The sequence below is a fragment of the Panthera pardus genome, unplaced genomic scaffold (genome assembly GCF_024362965.1).
Source record: "Panthera pardus isolate Hobbes unplaced genomic scaffold, ASM2436296v1 HiC_scaffold_2, whole genome shotgun sequence".
NCBI lineage: Eukaryota > Metazoa > Chordata > Mammalia > Carnivora > Felidae > Panthera > Panthera pardus.
Window position 1 is genome coordinate 73,837,126 of NW_026526765.1, and position 24,089 is coordinate 73,861,214.

A 24,089-nucleotide genomic window follows, 5' to 3' on the forward strand; every position below is an offset into this window, starting at 1 on the left:
TTACCTTTCATTAGAGCCTTGCTTTTTTTCTTATCTTTACTCTTAAAAAATTATTTATATATTCATTTTTCTTGTATCACTACTTAAAACATGGACTGTACTCACCCTTACTATATAAAAGGGAGAGCTTAGAATTAGTAACCTTTAGATGCATTTTTAAATGACCTCTGTCTTTTCTAATACTGAACTCTCACATGAGATCTTTCTGTAAATGAATGACAAGTTAAGCTTACCGATTTAGTCGTAAATTCAGACAAAGTAATTCTTCCATAAATTTCATTATTCTGTGGCACCAAACCAATAAATACAGCCCATACAAGACGTTTTAAGTCACTTTCTAAAAACTAGACTTTTCAACTCTATGGCTTTAAAATTGATGGCCTCAATTCTCCACTTGCCTTGTAACCCTGATGGAGCTGATACAAGCATGATGCTCCTTGAAAGTAGAAGTGCTATGCTTAAATTAAGCCCCGTGATGGTGCAGAACAAGTCATATATTTAGGTGAAACTGTTTCTCGGGTGAATAAGATATCTTGACATGTCAATGGAATATGAAACTCAATTTCACAAGATTTTTCTAGTGCCAAAAGAGATTTAAGTAGAGCTATCATTTTTAGTCTTAACAGAAAGGATAAGTCTTCCTCTATAGACCTCTACATTCCTTGCCTCTAAAATTTAATTTTATCAATTCCTCATAAAGGCTATCATTCTTTAAGCCTTCATGAAACCAAAATTACATTTCATTGTTGGTCCATTTTCTGTTTTCACTTTTAGAAACTTCTTATCATTTCCAATTGTTCCATTGTTCCTCCCTCCACTCCACTTAAGAATATCTGTATTAGCCAGACAGTTTTCACAAAGCTGTATTCACTAGTAGAGTGGATGAAAACTTTCTTTAAACTATATTATCTTAAGAAAGATAATAAATAATTACACAATCGGGGAAATATTTAAGAGCACGGTCAGATGAGTTAAAATTAAGACCATTTCCCCCAAAGCGGCATCAAAACACAAAAGGGCCCTAAAACCTGAGAAAGAGAGAGAGCGCAGCCAAAAAGCAGTGAAAAATGTCCTCAATTGGAAATCTGAGTTTATTCAGAAATAAAAAATTTTAAATGAATTATTTTTATTGTAACTATTATGGAATCATTGTTTTATTCTAGAATCATTATTTATTTCCTAAATGTCAGTGTTTTCATGAAGTATCAGATGATACTTCAAATTTTTAAGTAACTTTTATTCCTAATCTTCTGCAATAACTCTTAAGTATGGTTAGCTAACTCTCATTCTTCCACTCATAACACCCAGACATTCGCTCAGTTCCCCAAACCAAACCTCAGATGTTCTCTACATATTTTTAATCAGAACAGGAATCAAACACACTTTCCCCAAAAGTGTTCACTAATGAACTTGCTGGCAATCAAATAAACATGTATGCCAGCTATTACATATTCTTTAAGTAGGAACAAACTAACTAAATGTTACTTGAAGGAAGTACTTTTAAAAGTCTACAATCAATAGAAAATGTACACATCCAATAGAAAAGAGTAGGAAAAAAAAGAGGAGTCCATTTATAAATCAGCAGATATTAAAGAACCTCACATCACCTTAGAGCTCTATCTAACATTTTGGGCAAGTAGGTATGGGGCTAATTCCATGCCACTGTGCATCACTGCATTTTATTTTCTCTTTCATTCCTTTGGAAAATGAGTTCTTACAGATTCACAAAAATTTAATTATGGGATGTGAATACTGATAATGTGATAATGACAAAGAATAATAGGGGTTCAAGGGAAATGAAGGCGAGAAAACTTGATGGAGGTGATTCCAGTGGTTGTGTAGGTAAGCATCAGGTAGCAGAGCTGGTACCCCTTCCTACAGTTAAGTTAAAATTTGCTCTCTCATTGCCTTAGATTCTGTTGCCCGTTCCATACTGTGTTTATGCAGGAAGGATATGAGAGAGAAGAAGAAAACATTGAATACTATTCCTCTGGAATCCCATGACTTTTCATTGCTGCTTTTGCATCGTATCACCAAAGCCAGCACTACCTTTAGGTAAGACTGCCAGGATATCCTTCAGCAGATGACATCTGTGGTTCAGTTTAATATTCAAACTTCACTACTATTTGTGACACATGTTGAAAAAATAGAGCAACACAGAAGAAGATTAGGTTGACTGCATTATTTATTTATACCCTAGTTTCCAGAGAATATGTTTCACAGCAGATCTGAGGTCTACTTCACCCATTTCTCCCCAGGGAGCTTTTGATGTGCTGCATTTGGTTGCGTGTCATTGGTTACAGTGTAGGCCAAGGAACGTCCTCTGGAAATGTATGTTGTGTAAACACAGTGCAGTGCAATTTTGTCATGCAGTGTTCCCAACTATTGCATGGTTTAGACAGGATAATTGTAAAGGCTTGTTTCCCCCGTTAACATTTTAAACTCCAATCAGAGTCTAGTTCCGTTCTGTTGGAAGGCTGAGCACACAGAGAAACAGATTTCATGATGACAGTGAATATTGTCTTCATGATGAGAAATGATATAATCAAATTACTACTATCAATTTACTGCTCATAGGGACTATGAACCCTTATGTTACCTTCTGATTATCTATTTCATTTATATATGCTTTCATTTTTATATCATTCTTCAATAGATTATTATGTCATAAGGCTCAGGTACATTTTATGGATTATCTTTATAGCATCTAAAATGTTCAGCTTCCAAGGATAATGTCATATATCTCACGATGTGTATTTGTAAAGGTATAATGCTAAAGGCATATGCTAACACATTGGCCACTACGTATGCTCACACAAACTGCTTCCCCCTCATGCTTTTTCCTGTCTCAGTTATTTATGGCTAGTTCAGCACATCTTTAGTTCTACCATCTGCTTAGTAACCCAGTTACATAGCTCAGATTATTTTAATTAGACTTGTCATAGGTGATTCACTAGTTGTTTCAACAGTCAAAAAGTTAATTCCTGAGCTAGACTATAACAGATTTTGCCAACTTTGACCTTCCATGACTGTTGCTTTTTTTTTCTGCTTCTTTTTAAAATAGAACATGTTTCTCCATTACAGATAAAGATGAGCCTACTTTCATTCTTGGCAATATAGTATTCTGTCCTTTGGGTTGGATTATAATCATTATGTTATAAACTGTGCGAAATGACTAATGCTAAATAGCTCTTCCCTGCCAACAATTTACAGCGGAGGATATGCTGAATACAAACTGAAGCGTGTAGGCTTTTCCACAAAAAATGTGCAAACTCAACAGGAACTGCATTCAAATGTAAACCACAGGAGAGCTATAATCTTTACTTTAAATTTATGTGCACTACTTCTTATTTAAAATCAACTAATTAACATGCCCATGCTTAAAAATAAAAGCAGATATTATTGTTGGATAGATCTCTGAGTTACTACTTATATTAGTGGAATTAATATGGAGTAGCAAGAGAAAAGGGGTGAGGGTACAACTAAAAATTAGAGGACTTAAACTAGATTATGCCATCAGTTGCAACAGGAGCTGTGTAAGATGGCAATATTTTGAACTCTGGTATCTTTTTTTTCCTTTTTTTTTTTGAGGTAAAATCCACAGAACATAAAATTAACCCTTTTAAAGTACACAATACAGTGGCATTTAGTAATTCACAATGTTGCACCATCATCCCTGTCTCATTCTAAAACATTGTAGTATCCACAATGGAGTCCCCATACCTTTTAAAGCAAGGGTAAAGGATAAAACATGCTTATCTCCCAAAATCTCCTTGCAACCATGAATCTGTCTTGTGCCTCTTTGAATTTGCCTATTCTGAATACTTCACATAAACGGAATCAGAGTATATGTAATATTTTGTGTCTGGCTTTTTTCATTTAGCATAATGCTTTCAAGGGTCATCTTTATCCACATTGTAATGTGCATGAGTACTTTATTCCATTTGTATGGCTGAATAATATTCCATTGTATAGATATACCTCATTTTGCTTATCCATTCATCTGTTAAGGGACATTTGTTTCTACCTTTTGGTTATGAACATACATGTATAAATACTGCTCTGAATACCTGTTTCCAGATATTTTGTGTATATTCCTAGGACTGGAATTAATGGTTTATATGGTAATTCTATGTTTCACCTTTTGAGGAATCACAATACTTCATTTATTTAAAATTCATTTATAAAACTTGCATTGTAATTCACAAATCACTTTCTCAATTATCTCAATTATTATAAAGATCAAAAGGCAGATACAGTTATCCATATCTTATAAAAACTAAGTCTTAAGTCCTAATTAATTTAAGTAATATACACAGTATTATTTAAAACTTTCAACATGATTATTTCTGAAGCTGACTCCAACTCTATAATTCTGTTACTTTAAAATTCTAGGTGATCCATAAGATATATCTGGCAGTTCTCCTTTTCAATGTGCAGAGTAACATCTCCAACTTGTCTAGTCATGGCTCTGTTAGCCCATCTCTTATTGCTTTTTCTTATAATTTGGAAAAGAAAGAAAAGAGCAACTTATGTCATGAGTCACCAGTGACAGTCTAGCTCACCTTTGGAGGAGAGCTTTTCACTTTGTGAATTTTATTGACTCTTGCCATCCTTTATAAAATTTGTTTAATCTCAACCTATAAATTATGATCTGAAGTTATGATTAAATCAGATGACAGGAGAAAGGAAGGAGGTGGGCAGGCTTAGATTATCCAAATGATAAGAACTAGAAATGGATTAAATCAATGGAAAACTAAAATGTTTAAGCCTTGCTTTTAAGCAAGCTACATTTACACTTTTGAGTATTAAAAAGGCACAAAAATGTGTGGCATGAAAACATGGCTAAATGGAAAATGTGAAGGGACACAGGGCAGATAATTCCTATAGCTGGCATGGTTTCTGTGTTTCTCTTTTTAACTCAAGTTATTTTCTGCTCTAACTGGATTTTTGGTCCATCTCCCTGCTAAACACTTCACATTTCAGTTCCCCTCTGAGCCTTTAGGGGAGATTGAAAGTAGCAGTTAAAGTTGGTTATGCCCAATAGTCAAGGCAAATTTTGTTTACAAGATGCTCCCTGTTACAGTGTTTGCATTGTCTAAATAACAGGTAATAAAATCTATCAGCTGGAAACCTCCCCTTGTTGTAAATGAACAGACTATTTTAATCAGAACCTACTGCTGAACAGCCTTTCAAGGGCAATCCAGTTTTAATATTAAGAAAGCTATCTGAAACCTTCAGATATAACCAATCTGTATTTATTGAATTGGTGGTCATGCACTCAGAACTCTGCTAGGCTCTATAATGGATAAAAAAAAAAAATTAAGTCCATGTTTCTGGGAATTTAAAATCTATTTGTGGTGACAAGCTAACCCCCATTTTTTAAATGGGTAAATATCATTTTATGGTTCTGAGTTTAAATGTAATAAGATCAAAGTTAGAGGAAATCATTTGAGCCTAGACACTGAAATACAGTTTCGATGGAGAACCAGATCTTGAATTGACCCTCAAAAATTTTTGAAAATGTGAAATCATCAAGAAGATGACAGAGGAGATGGTAAAGACAATGTGGATAACAGAGAAAGAGATGGCTGGGATTCATGTGACTTAACAACTAGAAATAAAAATGTTTGGGAACGTAGGAAACAAGTGTACTGAAGGCTTTGCAAGCTATACAGAGTAGTTTAACTCACTGAGGAAGTCAATGTAGCTTAATGAACTTAGAACAAAACGAGGTTGATTTTGCATATGCTGGTTATGAACACAGTTCAAAACCGTTCAGAGAGATAACCAGGAAGCACAGAGATTATAACTTGCTGTAATCTAAGGGTGAAGAGATGGGAATCTAAATGACCCAGTGGAAATGAAATGGGAAAAAAAGGGGAAGGAAAGACACGGTTGACATTTAATAGGAGTGATATTCCCCTTAGCTCTTTTCTATTCTTGACCTCATTAACTGGTTTGTATGAGGACACATATTTCCATAGCAGAGATGAGGAAACTGAGAGGTTTTATGATCTGCAGAAGTTGGATAAAGATGAGATTTTTACCTTGATCTATTTGACTCCAAATTATATGCTATTTCCTTCTGGGACACTGAAAGTTGCTTTTCTTTCTATAGCTTCCAGGAAGGATAAAACATAAAATGAGTCTTGCATACTGATGATTCCAGTGTTTGTCATTACTCAGGAAAGTACTAACTGTTATGTGTGTGGATCACAAACCATAGCCATAATTCAATTAACACAGTTATATATTTACTTTGAAGTTGATAATGGCATTCCAGGTGATTCTACTTTCCCTCTTCACATGGTGCCATGTCCCCAAACCATGTCCCCAAAAGCCATGTCTTGCTTTTGTTGCCTTAGAGATAGTGGCCCCATTTTTTCACCAAGTTGAATGTGTATCGATGCTCACAGCACCCTCAGCTCCTCTCGTGAGTTTCACACCCCTTCCCTGCTCAACTTCAAATGTTTTCAGTTAGTTTTCAAAATCCAAAGATCTCTTATGCAAAATCTTCTCTGGTTTTGATATAACAAGTTTTTTTTTTTCATTTTTTTGGTATCTCTACCAAGTCTTTCGTGTCTATCAAGTCACCTCTCCTCCATGTTGATATCTCTTCTTCCCATTCAGTCTTCTAAAAATGTCTCCTCCAAGTCAGCCTGTCCTCTGCATATTATTGCACTACAGTTTTTTAACAGTGTTAGTGACTTGTTAAAGGCCTCTGTTCTTAGAATATCCATATACATTTGGTTTTTCTTTTTACAACTTAAAATCTTTGAGGGAAAGACAGTATGCAAATGTCAAATGCTTTATGTAGTAATTTGAGATTAAATGAGAAAAAAAAAAAAGCCTCTAACAGCACTGGAAAAAAAAAACCCACACATTTAACGAGCTCAAGCAATTTCAGTTTTCTTTAATTTTTGTCTCTTTGAGATGTTTTCTCCTCATATTAAACTATTCTGATAGACTCTGGCAATGAGAAGAAAAGAAAGATGTTAACTGCTATAGCCAATAGAATCTGCCCATTGTGGAAATGATTTTTGCTTTCAAGAATCAATACCAAAAATGTTCTTGTGAAAACCCTATGTTTTAGCTGTCACAAAGATGGTTTTTCTCCATTTTGCATTCTGTTCAGATTTTTTTCAATGCTGTTCTAGTTGAAAGCTTGATAGTCTAATAGAGTTGCTTGTCATATAAAATGTGAGTATACAACTAGAGAAAAACTAATTTTTGTGGAAAACCATCCTGTAAAGGTATACATTACTTAAATGAATATAGACATACTATAATAAATTATGCCTTTTTATTGGACCTTTAAATAATATCCAATATATTTTGAAGTTCAGAGTTCATTATCTATAATATTATCACTACTTTCTTTCAGGTTATAATAACATTGGAATATATTACAGTCACAGAATCTCAAGATCCAGAGGCCAATTAAAGTTGAGATATAAAAGAATTTTTTCATAATAGAATTTCAGTGTAATCTTGTGAGACACCTTTAGTCAGAGTGATGCCATTTGAGAATCCTTATTAACTTCACAAAAATTATATAAAAATAAATGAATCATGCCAAATAGAAATGAATAGAAGATTTATATAAATTATTTTGGGCATTATTGCTGTTTTTAGGAATTAAGAGCACTCTTAGTCATTTTCCCCATTGTACAGCCTACCTATTTCCTTCCAGCCAAAAAGCTTTGTGCACACTATTTCTTCCATGAGAAATGTTTTTAGTTTGACTTAATATTGCTTCAGGTATCTGCTACTTCCTCCTCAGAGATGCTCTCACTCATTCTCCAGATCAATTATTATTTGTCAATAGATTTGTGCTCTGCTAGACTATTAAGCCTATGAGGACCAAGAGCAAGTCAACTTTCAGTGCCATATCTAACACAAAGTACATCAGCAATAAATATTTGCTAGTGAATTTAGGATATAACCAGCATATAAGCAGCAGCAGCATCATTATTCTCACCACCAGCAGCATTATTTGACTTCATCTCGTCTTTATAAGTATTCATGAATAAAAGGCTGTGGATATCAATGCCCCATTTTTACCAATTTACATTAAGAATGGAGATCTTTTTGTATTTGGCATTTGAAGAGGGCCAAAGGAGGTATCTTCATAGGTACCTTTCCCATGACCACCTTAATGTTTATAACTTTTATAAGCACAATAAAACACGTTCTTTTTTTAAAGACAGCTCAAGTATAGAATATTGAATCTTTTAGGGGACACTGTTTCTAGATTGATCAATTTAATTTGTTTTATTATATTTTCCCATAAAACAAGCCTGCATTTATCCCTTCCCAGTATATATCTGTCTTTCTCATTAGAATATGAGACCAGTGGGGTGCCTGGCTGGAACAGTCAGGGCATATGACTCCTGATCTCAAGGTCCTGAGTTCAAGCCCCACGTTGGGCATAGAGCTTACTTTAAAAAAAAAAAAAAAAAAAGATTATGAGACCAGTGAGATTTTGAACCCATGTCTGTCATTTTTACCAGGGCTTACCATTAGCCTTAAAAAAAGCAGGGACTCAAAAACCAGGGAAACAATGAGTAGCTTTTATTTCATACAAACAGAGATAATGGAGTCAAAAAGACCTGCTGGGAAAATTCTTTAAATATACAGAGGATGCCATTTAGATCAGTCATCAGGCAGACATGCCTGCAAGAGGAAAGGCCAACAATATATTGAAGTGATTTTATGATAGAAGAAATGGCATTAGGTTGCTCTTGAAACCCTACCAAAAGTTGAAAGACTTTGTGCCCTGAGGGTCCAGGAGCCTCCTTAGTGCAGGTTCAATGTAGAGTAGATTATTCATTTGTTCTATCATTCAGCAACTCTGTACTGACCATCTATCATTTGTCAGGTGTGATTCTAGTTGTGGGATACAACTGATCATTACTGCTGTTAATATAGCTTGATCAAATATTCAATGCACAAGTCACTAAATACTATGAATTACAGTCATAAGCAACCCACTTACCTTCCAAAAAAGGTGTCGATGATGTTATGGCTTGAATTCCTCATTTAGCTTGCCTTGCCCTGTTCCATTGAAGAGGACATGAAAACTACATGTTGAGGGTCAAGATGTTCCTCTTATCTAGCTCTCCATTCCCAGAGCCAAATGCAAAGTTTGGCATACTTAGGGAACTCAGTAAATGGGACTTCACAAGAAATGAATTTGTTTAAACCAGCTCAGTTTATTTGGGTGACTTTGAAGAAATCACATCACTCTTTAGCCTCAGTTTCTCTACCTAACAAGCGGGAAGATGTCTATTCCATAGTGGTTTTATTTCTTTTGAGGGATAAATAAATAAGATAATGGAAATCACTTAGTATAATTCTTGGAGTATAGTAAATACACAGAAATAATTAACTATTATTTTATTAGAAATAATTTTATTACTACTTTCATAATTATTAATAGTTCTTACGTCAAAGGATGATTTTGAAGATGAAATTAAACTTTGAAAGTGATTCTTTTTTAACTCTAAATAATGATTGATTAGCCTGAGGCAGGCTGACTCATGAATCACTATTTAAGAACCCTTTCCTTGAAAAATGTTGTTGGTACTCTAAAGGATATCATTCAATTAAATTCTTCCCATGAAATCTAAAACATCACTAGTAGTGAGTGAGGCCACTGAGCAGGCTCATTAATTCTATCAGATGACTAAGGAACCATCTGGTGCCTGCCACCCATAATTGACATGGCAGCAAAAACAATCCACCATGATGATGGCCTCACAGTAGTTTCCAAGTTGATACATATTGTCTAATTTTAACTTGTATAGTAAAAATTAATCTCACCTTTTATCAATGTGCTTTTACAATTGGAAAAAAACAAAACAAAACAAAACAAAACCAAAGATGGACCAGTGACAGCACATGGCAATTTTTATCATTTGTAAAGAAAAGAGAAGTAATGTTGGCTACATGTTATTTGTAAGTACTTATAGACCCTTTGTGTAAAAATTTGTCAGGATGGAGGCTGATTCAACAACAATTTAATAAAATGTACAAAAATAGTAGTAACTACATTTTATATACTACTTAATGTGTGCCAGGCACACTATAAATCATTTAAACTGTATTATATTGTTTAACTATTTGGATAACATTAGTTACCACAAATTATCATCTTCATTTCACAGATAAGGAAACTAAGAACCGGGTGGGTTGGGGGGGGAATTCCTTAAGATCAAATACATAGTTAGTAAATAGCAGATAGGATATCAAAAATCAAAACAAAAAACAGGTATCAGTGATGTTCAAATCTCAGATCTTAATTATGACCCTGCATTAGCTCAAAATAATAGCTCTACCTAAGTATATGTTATTAAAAGACTTTTTATAAGTAATCATTGAGATTTCTACTTTTTTAAAGGAACAATGTTCCTAAAAATCCAGAGTTATTAACCTGCATAACAGCTATATAATCAAAAAAATCCTCTTTAATTTGTGACTTCACTGATTTGTCAGATTTATCTGGTTTTCAATGTATTTCAGTCTTTTATTGTCAAACTTTCTAACAAGATCAAACTCATGAAAACAACACGACAGTTCTGACAGGCATCTGTTTACTTCTCAGTTTGTTTCTTTGTTCTGATTCACTGGTCTGAAGAATTCCGGATTTAAGTAGCAAAGAGGGCAAATGTGAACAGCACACTAAACTCTCCATCTTATTGGAACTCTTAACATTACATACTCTCAGTGGCACTTTCTAGTTGTAAATTAAATTATTCCAGAATAATTGTCTTTAAGACTCATAATGGGGGAGAAGGATTGTTACTGCATGTTGACTACACACAAGAGTGGATGAGCAATCAATGAGTGATCATCAGTGCACGATACTATCTCATTCAACAGTCCAGTGAAATACAGGAAAAAAAAGAAAACAAACACAAAGATAACTCATGGAGAAAAGAGATCAATATCAATTATGAAAAATTATGCATAAATAAAAATATTGCCTTTTACCAATTCAGAAGCTTCTGAAAGGTAATTTTCACCATCACTATTTTTTTTTTTTACATATTCCCAACACAGTGATACACTTTGATTAAAACAGTAAAAATAACTGGATTTAATGTTAAATGATTTTCACTCGACTTTTATGAAGAAAAAATGTCATCAGTATTGACTGGTACCATGAATCTTATATAAAGAATGTTGGTGAGCTGTTCTAGAATTAGAGCCCATCCACCATCACTTGCATTTCCTATAACTAAGTGGGTTCTATGTCATGGAAGCTGATGCTTAGAAAGATTAAGACTCAATTTATTTTACTCGACTATATTTACGGAAATTAAAAGCTGGATAAGTCTTTGGAAATTCTCCTTCTATGTATAGACCAGAAAACTGAGGTTCTATAAGGTGAGATGGCTTGCTTAAGTTAATCAAGGCAATACCTCTTCTAAATTCAGGTATTCTACTTCCCATTTCCCAAACAGTGACCCATAAAATATGACCATAACAAGTGCTCTGAAAAGGAAGAATTCTAAGGAAATAAAATAATGGTAAGTATATCAATTAATGACTTCCATTTGAAATTACCATGTACTATATATATATATATTATATATATATATATGTACTATATATATAATATATATTAACTATATATAATATATATATATCAACTATATATATAATATATATTGACTATACTAGATATATGTACTATATATAATATATATATTAACTATATATATAATATATATATTAACTATATATATAATATATATTAACTATAATATGTATAGTTAATACATTAACTATATAATATATATTAACTATATATAATATATATATTAACTATATAGATTATTGATTTTTAATAGATAAGCTGTTCCCATAGTGTAAATATCAAAAAAATATACAAAATCATATAACCAAAAACATTTCCCTTTTATTCTTACTCTATCTGCTTAGTTACTGACTTTCCCCTCCATGTCTGACCTCAGGTGGTACTGCCATTAGGTTCTTAGATATTCTCCCAGAATGCTTTTATATAAAAGCAAATGTGAATAACTATTTTTTAAATGTTTATTTATTTTCGAGAAAGAGAGAGACAGAGTGTGAGCAGGGGGTGGGGGACAGAGAGAGAGGGAGACACAAAATCTGAAGCAGGCTACAGAACTGTCAGCACAGAGCACAATGTGGGGCTCGAACCAAAGAACTATGAGATCGTGACTTCAGCCAAAGTCAGACACTCAACTGATTGAGCCACCCAGGCTCATGAATAGTTTTTTTTTTATTACAACCCTTTTAGACAATCGGTGGGACATACTTCAGGTATTTCCTTTTTTCATTAAACTATATGTATGGCAGATTATTCTATATCAGGATACAGAGCTTCCTCATTCTTTTGTATAGCTATGTTACTTTTTCTATCATGGACGTACTGGGCAATTATGGTATTTCCAAGCTTTTGCTAGTACATACAATGGACAATAAATAGCTTTGTACACATCACCATTTCGTACATGTGTATGTATAGAATAAACGTGGAGAAGTAGAATATCTGGGTTAAATGTATGTGCACTGGTAATTAGTAAAACACAGAAGTTGTACTAATAATGTGTGAAAGTATCAGTCTTTCCACAGGTACAGAATTGACACAACTTAGAATCTTCTAATCATGTCATTTTTAAAAAAAGGCATTCGAGCATTGTTCCAACATGTTTTTCTCTTATTAGAGTTAAGTTTAAGCAACTTGCCATATGTTTAAGATCATTTTTCTTTCCTTTTCTGTAAACTTACTAGTCAAAGGTTCCACTATTTCCGATTATTTTGTTATAAATTTGTAGGCATTCTTTATATATTAGAAAGAATGGTACTTTGTATTTGATAGTAAATGAAAATATTTTCACAGTTTGTTATGTTTTGAATTTGTTTGAACATCTTTGTTATATAAACTTATAAAATGTGGTGATACTTATCATTTTTAAATGGATGTGGGATTTAGAAACATAGAAAGATCTTCCTTATTAGATTAAATCTTTGATCCATTTGTAATTTGCCTTAGCCTATAGTGTGAGTCATATATTAATCTTGATTTTTTTCTGTCCAGCTGTCTGTCCATTTGTCAAAGCACAATATAATAAATAGGTCATCTTTTACTACTGATCTGAGATGCCATGTCAAATCATATGCTAAATTAACTTATGTGACTGAATTTATTTGTGGTCTTTATTTTGTTTCATTGGCCCCTGTAAGCTTATGTGTCAGTACTACACTTATTTAATTATTAGAAACTTATACGAAACATTGAAAAAAGAAATTGAGGAAGACAGCAATAAATAGAAATATATCCATGCTCATGGATTAAAAGAATTAATATTGTCAAAATGTCCATATTACCCAAAGTGACCTACAGATTTGATGCAATCCCTGTTAATATTATAATGGGATTTTTTTTCATGAAAATAGGATAAACAATCTTAAAATTCATAAGAAATAGTGAAAGACACAAAACAGTCCAACAATGCTGAGCCAAAAGAACAAGCTGGAGGCATCATGTTACCTGGTTTCAGAATATGCTATAAATCTATAACAATCAAAACAGCATGTGCCTGACATAAAAAGAAATACATATACCAATGGAACACAATAGCTCAGAAATAAATCCATGCATTTACAGTTAATTGATCTTTGACTAAGTTTCCAAGAATATGCAATGAGTAAAGGACAGTTTCTTCAATAAATGGTGGTGGGAAAACTGGATATCTATATGCAGAAGACTGAAATTGCACTCTTTTTTCACACTGTACACACAAATCTAGTCAAAATGGATTAAAGACTTAAATATAAGACCAGAAACTGAAAAGATGATGGAAGAAAATATAGGAAAAAGTTTCTTGACATTCATTTAGGCAATGATGTTTTTAATATGACTCTAAAAGCACAGAAACAGAAGCAAAAACAGACAAACGGGATTGTACCAAATTAAAAGGCTGTTGCACAACAAACAAAAACAACCAAGTGAAGAGACAATCTACAAAACAGGAGAAAATATTTGCAAACCATACACCTGACAAGGGATTAATATCCAAGATATATAAAGGAACTCAACCCAAGAGCAAACAAACAAACCAATTAAAAAACAGGCAAAGAGGGGCGCCTGGGTGGCTCAGTTAGTTAAGCATCCAACTTTGGCTCAGGTCATAATTACACAGTTCACGAATTGGAGCCCTGCGACGGGCTCTGTGGTGACAGCTCAGGGCCTCGAGCCTGCTTCAGATTCTGTGTCTCCCTTTCTCTCTGCCCCTCCCCCACTCATGTTCTGTCTCTCACTCTCTCAAAAACAAACATTAAAAATTTTTAAAGTAAATAACTAAAAATAAAAACAGGCAAAGGACCTTAATAGACATTTTTCAAAAGAATATAGACAGATGTCCAACAGTTATATGAAAAAATTACTCAAAGTCATTAATCATCTGGAAATGCAAATCAAAACAATGAGATACCACCTCACATCTGTTAGAATAAAAAAGATAAGAAATAACAAGTGTTGGTGAGGATATGAAGAGAGAGGGAACCTTTGTACACTGTTGGGAATATAAACTTGCACAGTCATTATGGACAGGTATAGAGATCCCTCAAAAAATTAAAAATAGAACTGTATGATCCAGCAATCCCGCTTCTGGGTACATATCCAAAAGAAGGGAAATCATCTCCTCAAAGATTTATCTGCACTCCATGTTCATCACAACATTATTCACAATAACCAAGATATGAAATCAACCTACTTGTTTATTGACCAGTGAATGGATAAAGAACATATGGCATATTTATGCAATGGAATATGTTCAGCCATAAAAAAGAAAGACGTCCTGTTTGTGACAATAGCAATGAACCTGGAGGACATTATGCCAAATGGAATGAGCCAAGCACACAAAGTCAAACACTGTATCATTTCACTTATACATAAATCTGAAAAAGTCAAACTCAGAAGCAGAAAGTGGAATGGTGATTGCTAGGAGCTGGGGGTGGAGGAAATGAGAAAATGTTGGTCAAATAATATAAACTTTCCGTTATACAGGGTGAACACATTTTGAAGAGGTAAAGTACAGCATGGTAACTATAGTTAATAACACTGTACTATATAACTGAAACTTGTTAAGAGAGTAAATTTTAATTGTTCTTACCACACACCAAAAATGATAACCATTTGAGATGATGGATATGTTAAGTAGCTTGATGGTGGTAACTATTTTACAATGTACACATATATCACAATATCAGGTTATACACTGTGAATATATGTAACTTTTATTTGCCAATTATATCTCAACAAAACTAGGGGGAAAAAGTAAAAAAGAAAGTAAAAAAAAAGGGGGGGGGGGACTTAGGTCCCTGAAAAAGTGAGATTGCACACATTGTTTTCCCCTTATTATTTTTAATTTTTTAGAATTTTCCTAACTATTTTAGTTCTTTTTCCACATAAATTTTAGAATTAGTTCATTTAGTAAAAAAATTAAATAAAATAATAATAATAGTAATAAATAGCCTAAATAGCCTACCGGTGTCTGGTATTTTCATTGGTACTGTATTACCTTATGCATAAACTTAAAAATAACTGTATTTTATTTTTTTAATGTTTATTTATTTTTGAGAGAGAGAGAGAGCGTGAACAGGAAAGGGGCAGAGAGAGAGGGAGACACAGAATTGGAAGCAGGCTCCAGGCTCTGAATTGATAGCACAAACCCGACGCAGGGCTCGAACTCATGAGCTGTGAGATCATGACCTGAGCTGAAGTTGGATGCTTAACTGACTGAGCCACCCAGGCACCCTTACAAAAATAACTGTATTTATTTTAATGTGTCATTCTAGTCAAGAATATATCTTTCCTTCCTTTCAAGACTTCGTGTTGGCAATGATTGTTTAAAAGTTTGTTTCCTAGAAATCCTGTGCATTTCATATTGTGCACATTCCTAGAAACAGCTATTATGTTGGTATTTTGAATGAGATAATTTATTCCAGTATATTGTATATGAAAATTATTAATTTATATATATTGATTTGGCACATCTATGTCCTATAATATTGCTTTATATTTGTGTTAGGTTTTTAGTTAATTCTCTTGGGTTTTCCAGGTATACAATTGTGCCACCTTCAAATTTAATAGATTTGTCCACTACTTTATTTTTTCTTCTAAGTTTTTTAAATTGTATTGACTAGTACCTAAATATTTAATAATAGCAATAAAAGTGGTCACTTGTCATTCTTTTTTTTTTTTTTTTTTTACAGTAATAGACATGTCTCCAAATGGTTCCCCATCAAGCATGATGGTGGATTTGGGGCTGAGATTGATATATTTTATAGAGTGAAAGAAATACCTATAGAACCATGTTATGCTTATTGTTTTTATCCAAAATGTTGTTAAATTCTCAGTTACTATAGAAATGATATGTGATTTTTCTTATAAATTTTGGTAAATTATGTTAATATTGAAACATTCTTCATTTCTTGGGAAAAATAACACTCAAGACAACTACATTTTTAAGAAGCTGTCAGTTTCTGTATATTAATATTACATTAATAATTTTCACACAACTGTACATAAAGTTGCTCTATAATTTTCTTTTTTGATATAGTTATCAGATATTTGTATCCAGGTTATACTTATTTTTACAGGATTTAGAAATATTTCTTCTTTGTGATAGTTTAACTGTGTTTTGAGTAAGCTTTCAGTTCATACAGAAATTAAATTTGCTACAATACTGTATCTTTTTTGTTTTCTAATTAATAGATGTTTACTGTAACTTAATTGGCAATCAGAATGCTTGAGCTTTTCAAAGTTCAAACCTATTGTAAAAGCATGGAATTTATCTTTCTAAGTGATATTATGAGCATATTCATATGAACCAATCCCCTTTCACACATACTGTTAATTACTAAAGAAGGGGATGGGAGAAAAATATGGATTCACTTCCTATTCATCATGATAGACAACAAAAGAAGAGAGAATTCAATAAAGGAATGATAACATAAAAGAAAATAGCTCTGAACTTCACCCCTTAAAACACTGAGTAGATATTTTTATTAAGTTGTTCTATCAATGTGTTGAAAGTTAATTTATCATTAAAAACATCTGAGGTTTTTTTCCTTCTAATTTTAACCAATCAGAGCACATATATGTTCCCTGCAATTTGGGAAAACAGTGAATTATTCCCTTACTTCTTGTGAGAAAATGATGCCATTTGTCACAGGCTGGCTAGCTGCTTTCACTGGGCATTTGGATCAGTCTTCCCTCTATGGTTTGGCCAATGAAGAAATATTTCCTGGTGACACATTTCAGAGACAGCTGGTATGGAATCTTCTTAACAGAACAAGATGAGAGAAGCTGCAAACCATAGTCCATTTCTCTTTAGGCTTCCTGCATCTGAGGGAATTGTGTGGCCTCAATTTCAAGTAAGTTTGAAGATGTGAGTGTTAACTCATTGTGTAGAAATTTTAATTTCTGGGTTGACATTCTATTTTACACATGAATGATCAAAATTTTGGAAACTGCACAAATTATAATCCAAAAAAAGGGGAAGCACTAGTTTCAATTAGCAAATTTAGAGGGAAACTGAGTTTTATGACATTGAAAGGGACAGAGGATTATATGATTATACCCATGGATCCCAAATGCTCAATTTTATGCTTACAATGTCTGAAATCTTGCATAATTTTATCTATTTATTAGAAGCTAGACATTCAAAAACAAAACAGACAATCACTTTGTTTCATACATATGTTATTGGTTTTTTTTATGTCACTGACAGGAATTTTTTCTTACATTAAAAAAGACCATTGCAGTCTGGATTGTCTATTTTCATTCAAGATTTCTTCTAATTAAGAATTTTTTTTTTTCTTGCATCAGAAACAAGACACCTTGGGGCACCTGGATGGCTCAGTCAGTTAAGTGCCCAACTCTTTTTTTTTTAACATTTTTATTTATTTTCGAGAGACAGAGAGAGACAGAACACAAGCAGGGAAGAAGCAGAGAGAGGAAGACACAGAATCAGAAGCAGGCTCCAGGCTCTGAGCTGTCAGCACAGAGCTCAATGTGGGGTTCGAATTCACAAACCACAAGATCATGACCTGAGCTGAAGATGGACGCTTACCCGACTGAGCCACCCAGGCATCCCTAAGTGTCCAATTCTTGATCTTAGCTCAGGTCATGACTCATGGTTTGTGAATTCGAACCCCACATTGGGCTCTGTGCTCATGGCATAGAGGCTGCTTAAGATTCTCTCTCCCTCTCTCTCTCTGCCCCTCCTCTGCGTATGCTCTCTCTCAAAATAAATAAACTTAAAAAAAAAAAGAAACAAGGCTCCTATGAAAAGAAAAAAAAATCACTCAAGAAAAAAAAATAATAAAGCTCTTTAAAATAATTACATCCCATTTCCATTTGGAAATCCAAAAGGCAGATGTCATCCTTTACATTGACAGATGCCACGGAATGCACTAATCCACACAGGCTTCTCTTTCTACAACATATACAACAAAGTGTTTCAAAACACAGTTTGTTTCAGACAAACTCTTTAATATAAATATATATGTCTGACATCTGTGTTTTACAGGTAGTCCTTCTACAAGCAATTGACTCTAATATTTTCCTAGACAACAATCCTAAATTGCCGAAATATTGGAAGATACTATTGAATAGTGTTTTCTTACCCTGGCAGTAGATTGATTTTTTGAACAAGGTGTGGCAAATTCTAATTTGGGGGCTACAAGGGATTATTGATATCCTATACATATTTAACTTCCTCAAATACAATGTTTAACAAAAAAAGGGATGAAAATAACCATATACTTTATAGGATGTAATGCTTATAAATCAGAATATACCTTAGCTATTTAAAAGCATTCTTTGGTATTGATGAATGAAAATCTCTGCTCTGTATTATTTTATGGAGCTGCTGCTCACCATGCAAGTATCCAAGAATGAGAAAACATATCTAACCCATTGTGTCTTATAGCAAGGAAAAGAGTGACCATTTTGCATGGGGTGGAGAATAGGATAACTCAGCTAGTATAGTCACAAATACCAAACACTTAGATTTTAGCAGGCAACTGATACCAATGAAAATATTATTGTTACAATGCACAGCAAAACACCTATACTGAAAATTTTGTTCATTCGGATTTAGATGGAGCTGTTTCCCAACTTATTTCATTAAAAAAAATCAATAGTTTTGTTGAATCTAACACGGGATAGAGTAGGATATATGGGATTATAGATGAGAGTTTTGAATATTTCAAAACAATGAAGCAAGCAATACTCTTATACATGTTGGCACAGGGTAACCAGTTCCACATATTTGTAAAGCCCTCTCAACATTACTTGTCATCATTTTGATGGACATATTATCTGACTTAGAAAAATGTACTCAGAATATATACTTTAGATGCAATCACATATATTCATGAAAAAAGTAAGCTTAAGAATATCATTGTCTGCATTTTTATAAGAACAAAAGATTAGAAAACCCTAGATGTAGTTTAGTAAAGCTGAATAAATTATGGTAATTGATAAAAGAGAATACTATCGTGTAGCCACAGGGAGTAGGGGGAAGAGACAGCTCACTACGCAGTGATACAGGACAAACTTTAAGATGTGTCATTAAACCAAAATAAGGAGGAGAAAACTGAATTTAATTTAGCACCATTTGTATGAAAATGACAAAATGAGGTTGGTATAGACATATTCCTAAGTAAGTTTAGTATAACCTATTTCTTCAAGGAATCCCAAAGAGCTGTTCTCTGGTCAGAGTAACTCAGAGACTGTGAAAGTAGCTGGGAATTAAGGGAGGGACAAGACACAAGAAAGTGTGTGGAGCACATTCTGGAGGGAACTTCCTTTCTAGTGAGAACTGAGATGGTGGTTCTGGGCAAACAGCCAGAGAAGAGTCTTTAGTCAAGTATCTAGTTTTTGTTTACATCAGCTTTAAACAGGCATATATTATAAACATTGGGGTACACGTGCTCCTATGCATCAGTACTCCTGTATATCCTTGGGTAAATTCCTAGCAGAGCTATTGCTGGGTCATAGGGTAGATCTATTTTGAAATTTTTGAAGAACATCCACACTGTTTTCCAGAGTGGTGGGAGGGAGAGGAGGGTGGGTGATGGGTATTGAGGAGGGCACCTGTTGGGATGAGCACTGGGTGTTGTATGGAAACCAATTTGACAATAAATTTCATATTTAAAAAAAACAAAAATGAAATAAAATAAACAGGCATATATTCAGACTGATTCCTTCTCTTTCAGCAGAGATCTCCTTGAAGTATAAATCTGAACTTTCAGCTATCTTTCATATTAAGGAGAAAAAAAGAAAACTGTCCAAACACAGGTTTTCTTCAACCGTGTTCTTTATCTATGTTCCTTGCAATCTTGTCTTATCTCAATTTGACAGGACACACATCTGGTACCTAGCTGTGGTGCTTATTCACCAAGAGAAGCTAAGAAGAGAATTGGTTTATGGTTGGCACTGACATTTGACCCATCCTAAGGGCTCAACATGACAATTAAAGTTAATGTTCTCTGATTAGTCTTTTGTCTCCTCCCAGTAGACCAGATTTAAAGAAAATTAGTTTCTCAAGGGTGATGCAACAAACATTAGGGTAACTATGATAAATGCAATTATCTAATGTTATTGAATTTGTCACTAGCTTAAGGAGGTGGTTCTAACCCATGTTATGTGTGTTTAGTGAAAGAGTGAGTGAGGAGCAAATGAGTGTGTGTGTGTGTGTGGGGGGGGGGGGGGGGTACGGTGCTTGGCTTGTTGTCCTTGTTGGCTGCTCCCTGGGCCAGGGGAACTGAGCCACAACCATGACATTGAGGTGGAGAGCAAAAAAGAGCAACTGAGGTTTCAATCTGCCTATGACAAACAGGCTCTTCATAACACACTGGAATGAAAACATAGGAACCACATCAAAGATGGCTTTCACGGGTTGTGGGACTTGGTCCTGTCACTCCAAGGACAGCAGGCACTCTGGGCCGAAATCCCAGACAAAGCCACAGAGTATATCCAGCATACGCAAAGGAAAAACCACACACACCAGCAGGATACTGATGACCTCGAGTGGCAGAACGCTCTTTTGGAGCCAGCAAGTCCTTGCGTTGGAAGAGGCGAGGTCGAATGTCCAAATTCAGACCAACTACCCCTGCTCAGACAACCATCTGTACACCAATGCCAAGGGCAGCACTACTCATACCTTTGATAGACGCTCAGACTCCAGCTCGATGTCAGAGTCCAAAGCAGGAAGAAGTGTCAGAGGGAGGCCAGTTAAGCTCCGCCGGACAGGCCAGCAATACAAACTGTCTCCTCCAGCATCTCACCCTACTTTCTTTCAGTTTATGCTTAGAATCTTCAGAACTGTATTAGAGACTCTTTTTTTCCTCTTACTCCCTTTTTATTTTTAAGTTCCTTTTTACATAGAAGCTCTTAGGCAACAGCTCTCCTTCTCCTTCCCCATTTCCACCTTATTGATTTATTTGTTTTTTAACATTTCCCTTCAGGGATTCCCTGTCCACACTAGGAATTTTTAAGCCCAAACAACGCAACTTGGCAGCTTTTTTTCTCTGTGGAGGACACATGGCCACCTGGACCTCTGAGCACATAGTGCCGTGACTATGGATACAAGCTCCTCCAGCCCTCCAGGGCACCGGCCCAGGGGAATCCTGCCTCTCTGTCTTTCCTCCCAGGCCATTCTCAGCTCTGTTTGATAGACTTTGTGAATCTGTGGACTGCTCTACTTCAAGAAGATGACCACTTTTGGGTGCCTGGGTGGCTTAGACAGTTAAGTGTCTAACTTTGGCTCAGGTCATGATGTCAGAGTTCGTGAGTTTGAGTCCCATGACTGGCTCCGTGGTGACAGCTCAGAGCCTGGAACCTATTTCAGATTCAGTGTCTCCCTCTCTCTCTGCCCCTCCCTGACTCACACTCTGTCTCTCTCTCAAAAATAAATAAACATTAAAAAAATTAAAAGACAAAAAAGAAGAAGATGATCAGTTTGGAGTGATCAGCATTAAACCCCCTTCTTTTAATGATTTTTTTTTTCCTAAAAAGCTATTCATCACTGGTATTGAAAGACCAGACCCTTGAAGAAGTTTGCAGTATAAGAACAAATGGGGACAGATTTGCAGCACAGAGACTTTGGCTTGTCTCACTCCTGCTTCTCTCAGCTACCTTAGGGAGGGCCACACGTCACATGTAGTATATGTGGGGGACAGCTGGCAGCGGTAAAGTGGAAGCCACGTGGGGTAGAGGGGCGCAGTAGTGGATGGGACAAGGAGGGAGGATCGGGTCAGGTAGAAGTTTTGTACTGACAGCCACTGATGATGTTTTGGTATTTATCTCCTGCTACTGACTGGTATTTGAATCTGAGTGAACTGTCCCTATTTCTGATAATGTAGGTATTGCTAAGTGACAGATTCATAAAGTAATGATCAAATCTTAAAAAAAGAATTTGTTACTAAGCATTGGTTCCATGGATAAGAGCCATTACTGGAAAGCCCCTCTTTTTCAACAGTTGTTTCCTTGCTACACAAAAGTCATTGCATGACTGATCGAAACTTTGAAGAGGTTATTTGCTTCTAATTAGAGGTGGATGGATAGTCTGAATTCTTAGTAGTTCACTCATCAGTATTTTCTTCATTTTCTCCATGGAAAGAACACAAATCGTTTCATTGGCCAGTTTTCTGTTGATCTCCTACACAGTTCTTCTTTGATCTATATCATCCTTATGTTTTTCTAAATCTTGGGAATGACTAAATGGAATGCTTGTTGGATTGGATGCACTGAATTTACCACTAGCATTAAGGATGAAATGCTTATGTTTAGCATACATGTCTTGGCCTATTTTTGTAGGTTTTGGTTCTAATGACAGTTCAACTTTCAGATATTTCATACTGTTACTTTGGTCTACTAGTTTATATGGTACTGCTGATGTTCTCTCTATTCACTGCTAGTGGTAAGGATGGAGAAAAGATTTCCCCAGTGATGGCCACTTGGTGTATGTTGGTGGAGGAGTGTAGTCTCTGGTTTTCACAGATGAAGATACTTCCCTGGCAGGACACTTGTTATGGCAGGACCACTCCTGTCTTTTGGAAATGGAGACTGATTCCCAGACTACTTGTTGCCTTGTGATGTGATCTCCCTAGAGGTCCTTCCACCCTATACTACTTCTTCCCCATCAGCTTCCCTGATGTCTCTAGACCACGTAAACAAGTCTCAGGTCCAGGGCCAGTGAGGAAAGTGTGTCATTATTGGTGAAACTCCAGATCAATCTCCTTTGCTGGTTCTACCAGGTTTAATCTGGTGTGCTAGGCACAGCTCCCATTCAGTCTAGGAAAGGAATGGGCATACTAGGAATGTTTTCTGTTCCTGGTTTGGGTGTTGTGAAATGACTTGTCTTCTCTTGATAGGAGGATGTAAGACAGCTTGGCACTCTGTTCCTCTAATCCTGGGACTCCAAAGCAGTTTGCTTTCTGGCTAGCAACTTTCAGAGATCTCCTTTGGTTGTCTCTTTCAATATTTCCAGGGTTTTTAGTTATATTTAGCAGTGAGGATAAGGGAGAAATGGGTCTCTGTCATATTGTCCTGCAACTGAGGTTTCAATAAATGTTAAGGCCAACAATGAGTTTCATGGTTTCTTTCTACAGATGCTCCTGAGATTCCTCCCTTGAAATATAATTGCATGGAGCACTAAAAAGAAATTTCCAAAGATATTGGATATTATAGTATTATTGACATTCCTTGTCTATAAAAGGCCATATTCTAGAAAAGTCTAGAAAATTCAAGGTAATAGCCTGGTGAAGGTAAAGAGAGAGAAGTGTGGAACCCCCTCTCTGATTACCATCAAGGGAATGGCTACTGGGTTTCTTAACTCCCATAAATTAAAATCTACCTGTTTATTTGAACTCTTGAGATAGTTTTTTAATCCAGTGAATAGTATTTCCCTAACTATTTACATTACTGTAGTAAAGATAGGTAGAGGCTATTTATATTGGTAATCATACTTAGGTGATCTTTTAACTTTTATCTTTTAATCCTTTAAAAATCATAAATT

General features: G+C 34.9%; 1 pseudogene; it reads left to right on the forward strand.

The window, feature by feature from the left end:
• The first annotated feature begins 1,766 nt into the window (after positions 1–1,766).
• On the forward strand, positions 1,767–21,308 carry LOC109267414 (protein max-like; annotated as a pseudogene).
• Positions 21,309–24,089: the final 2,781 nt, after the last annotated feature.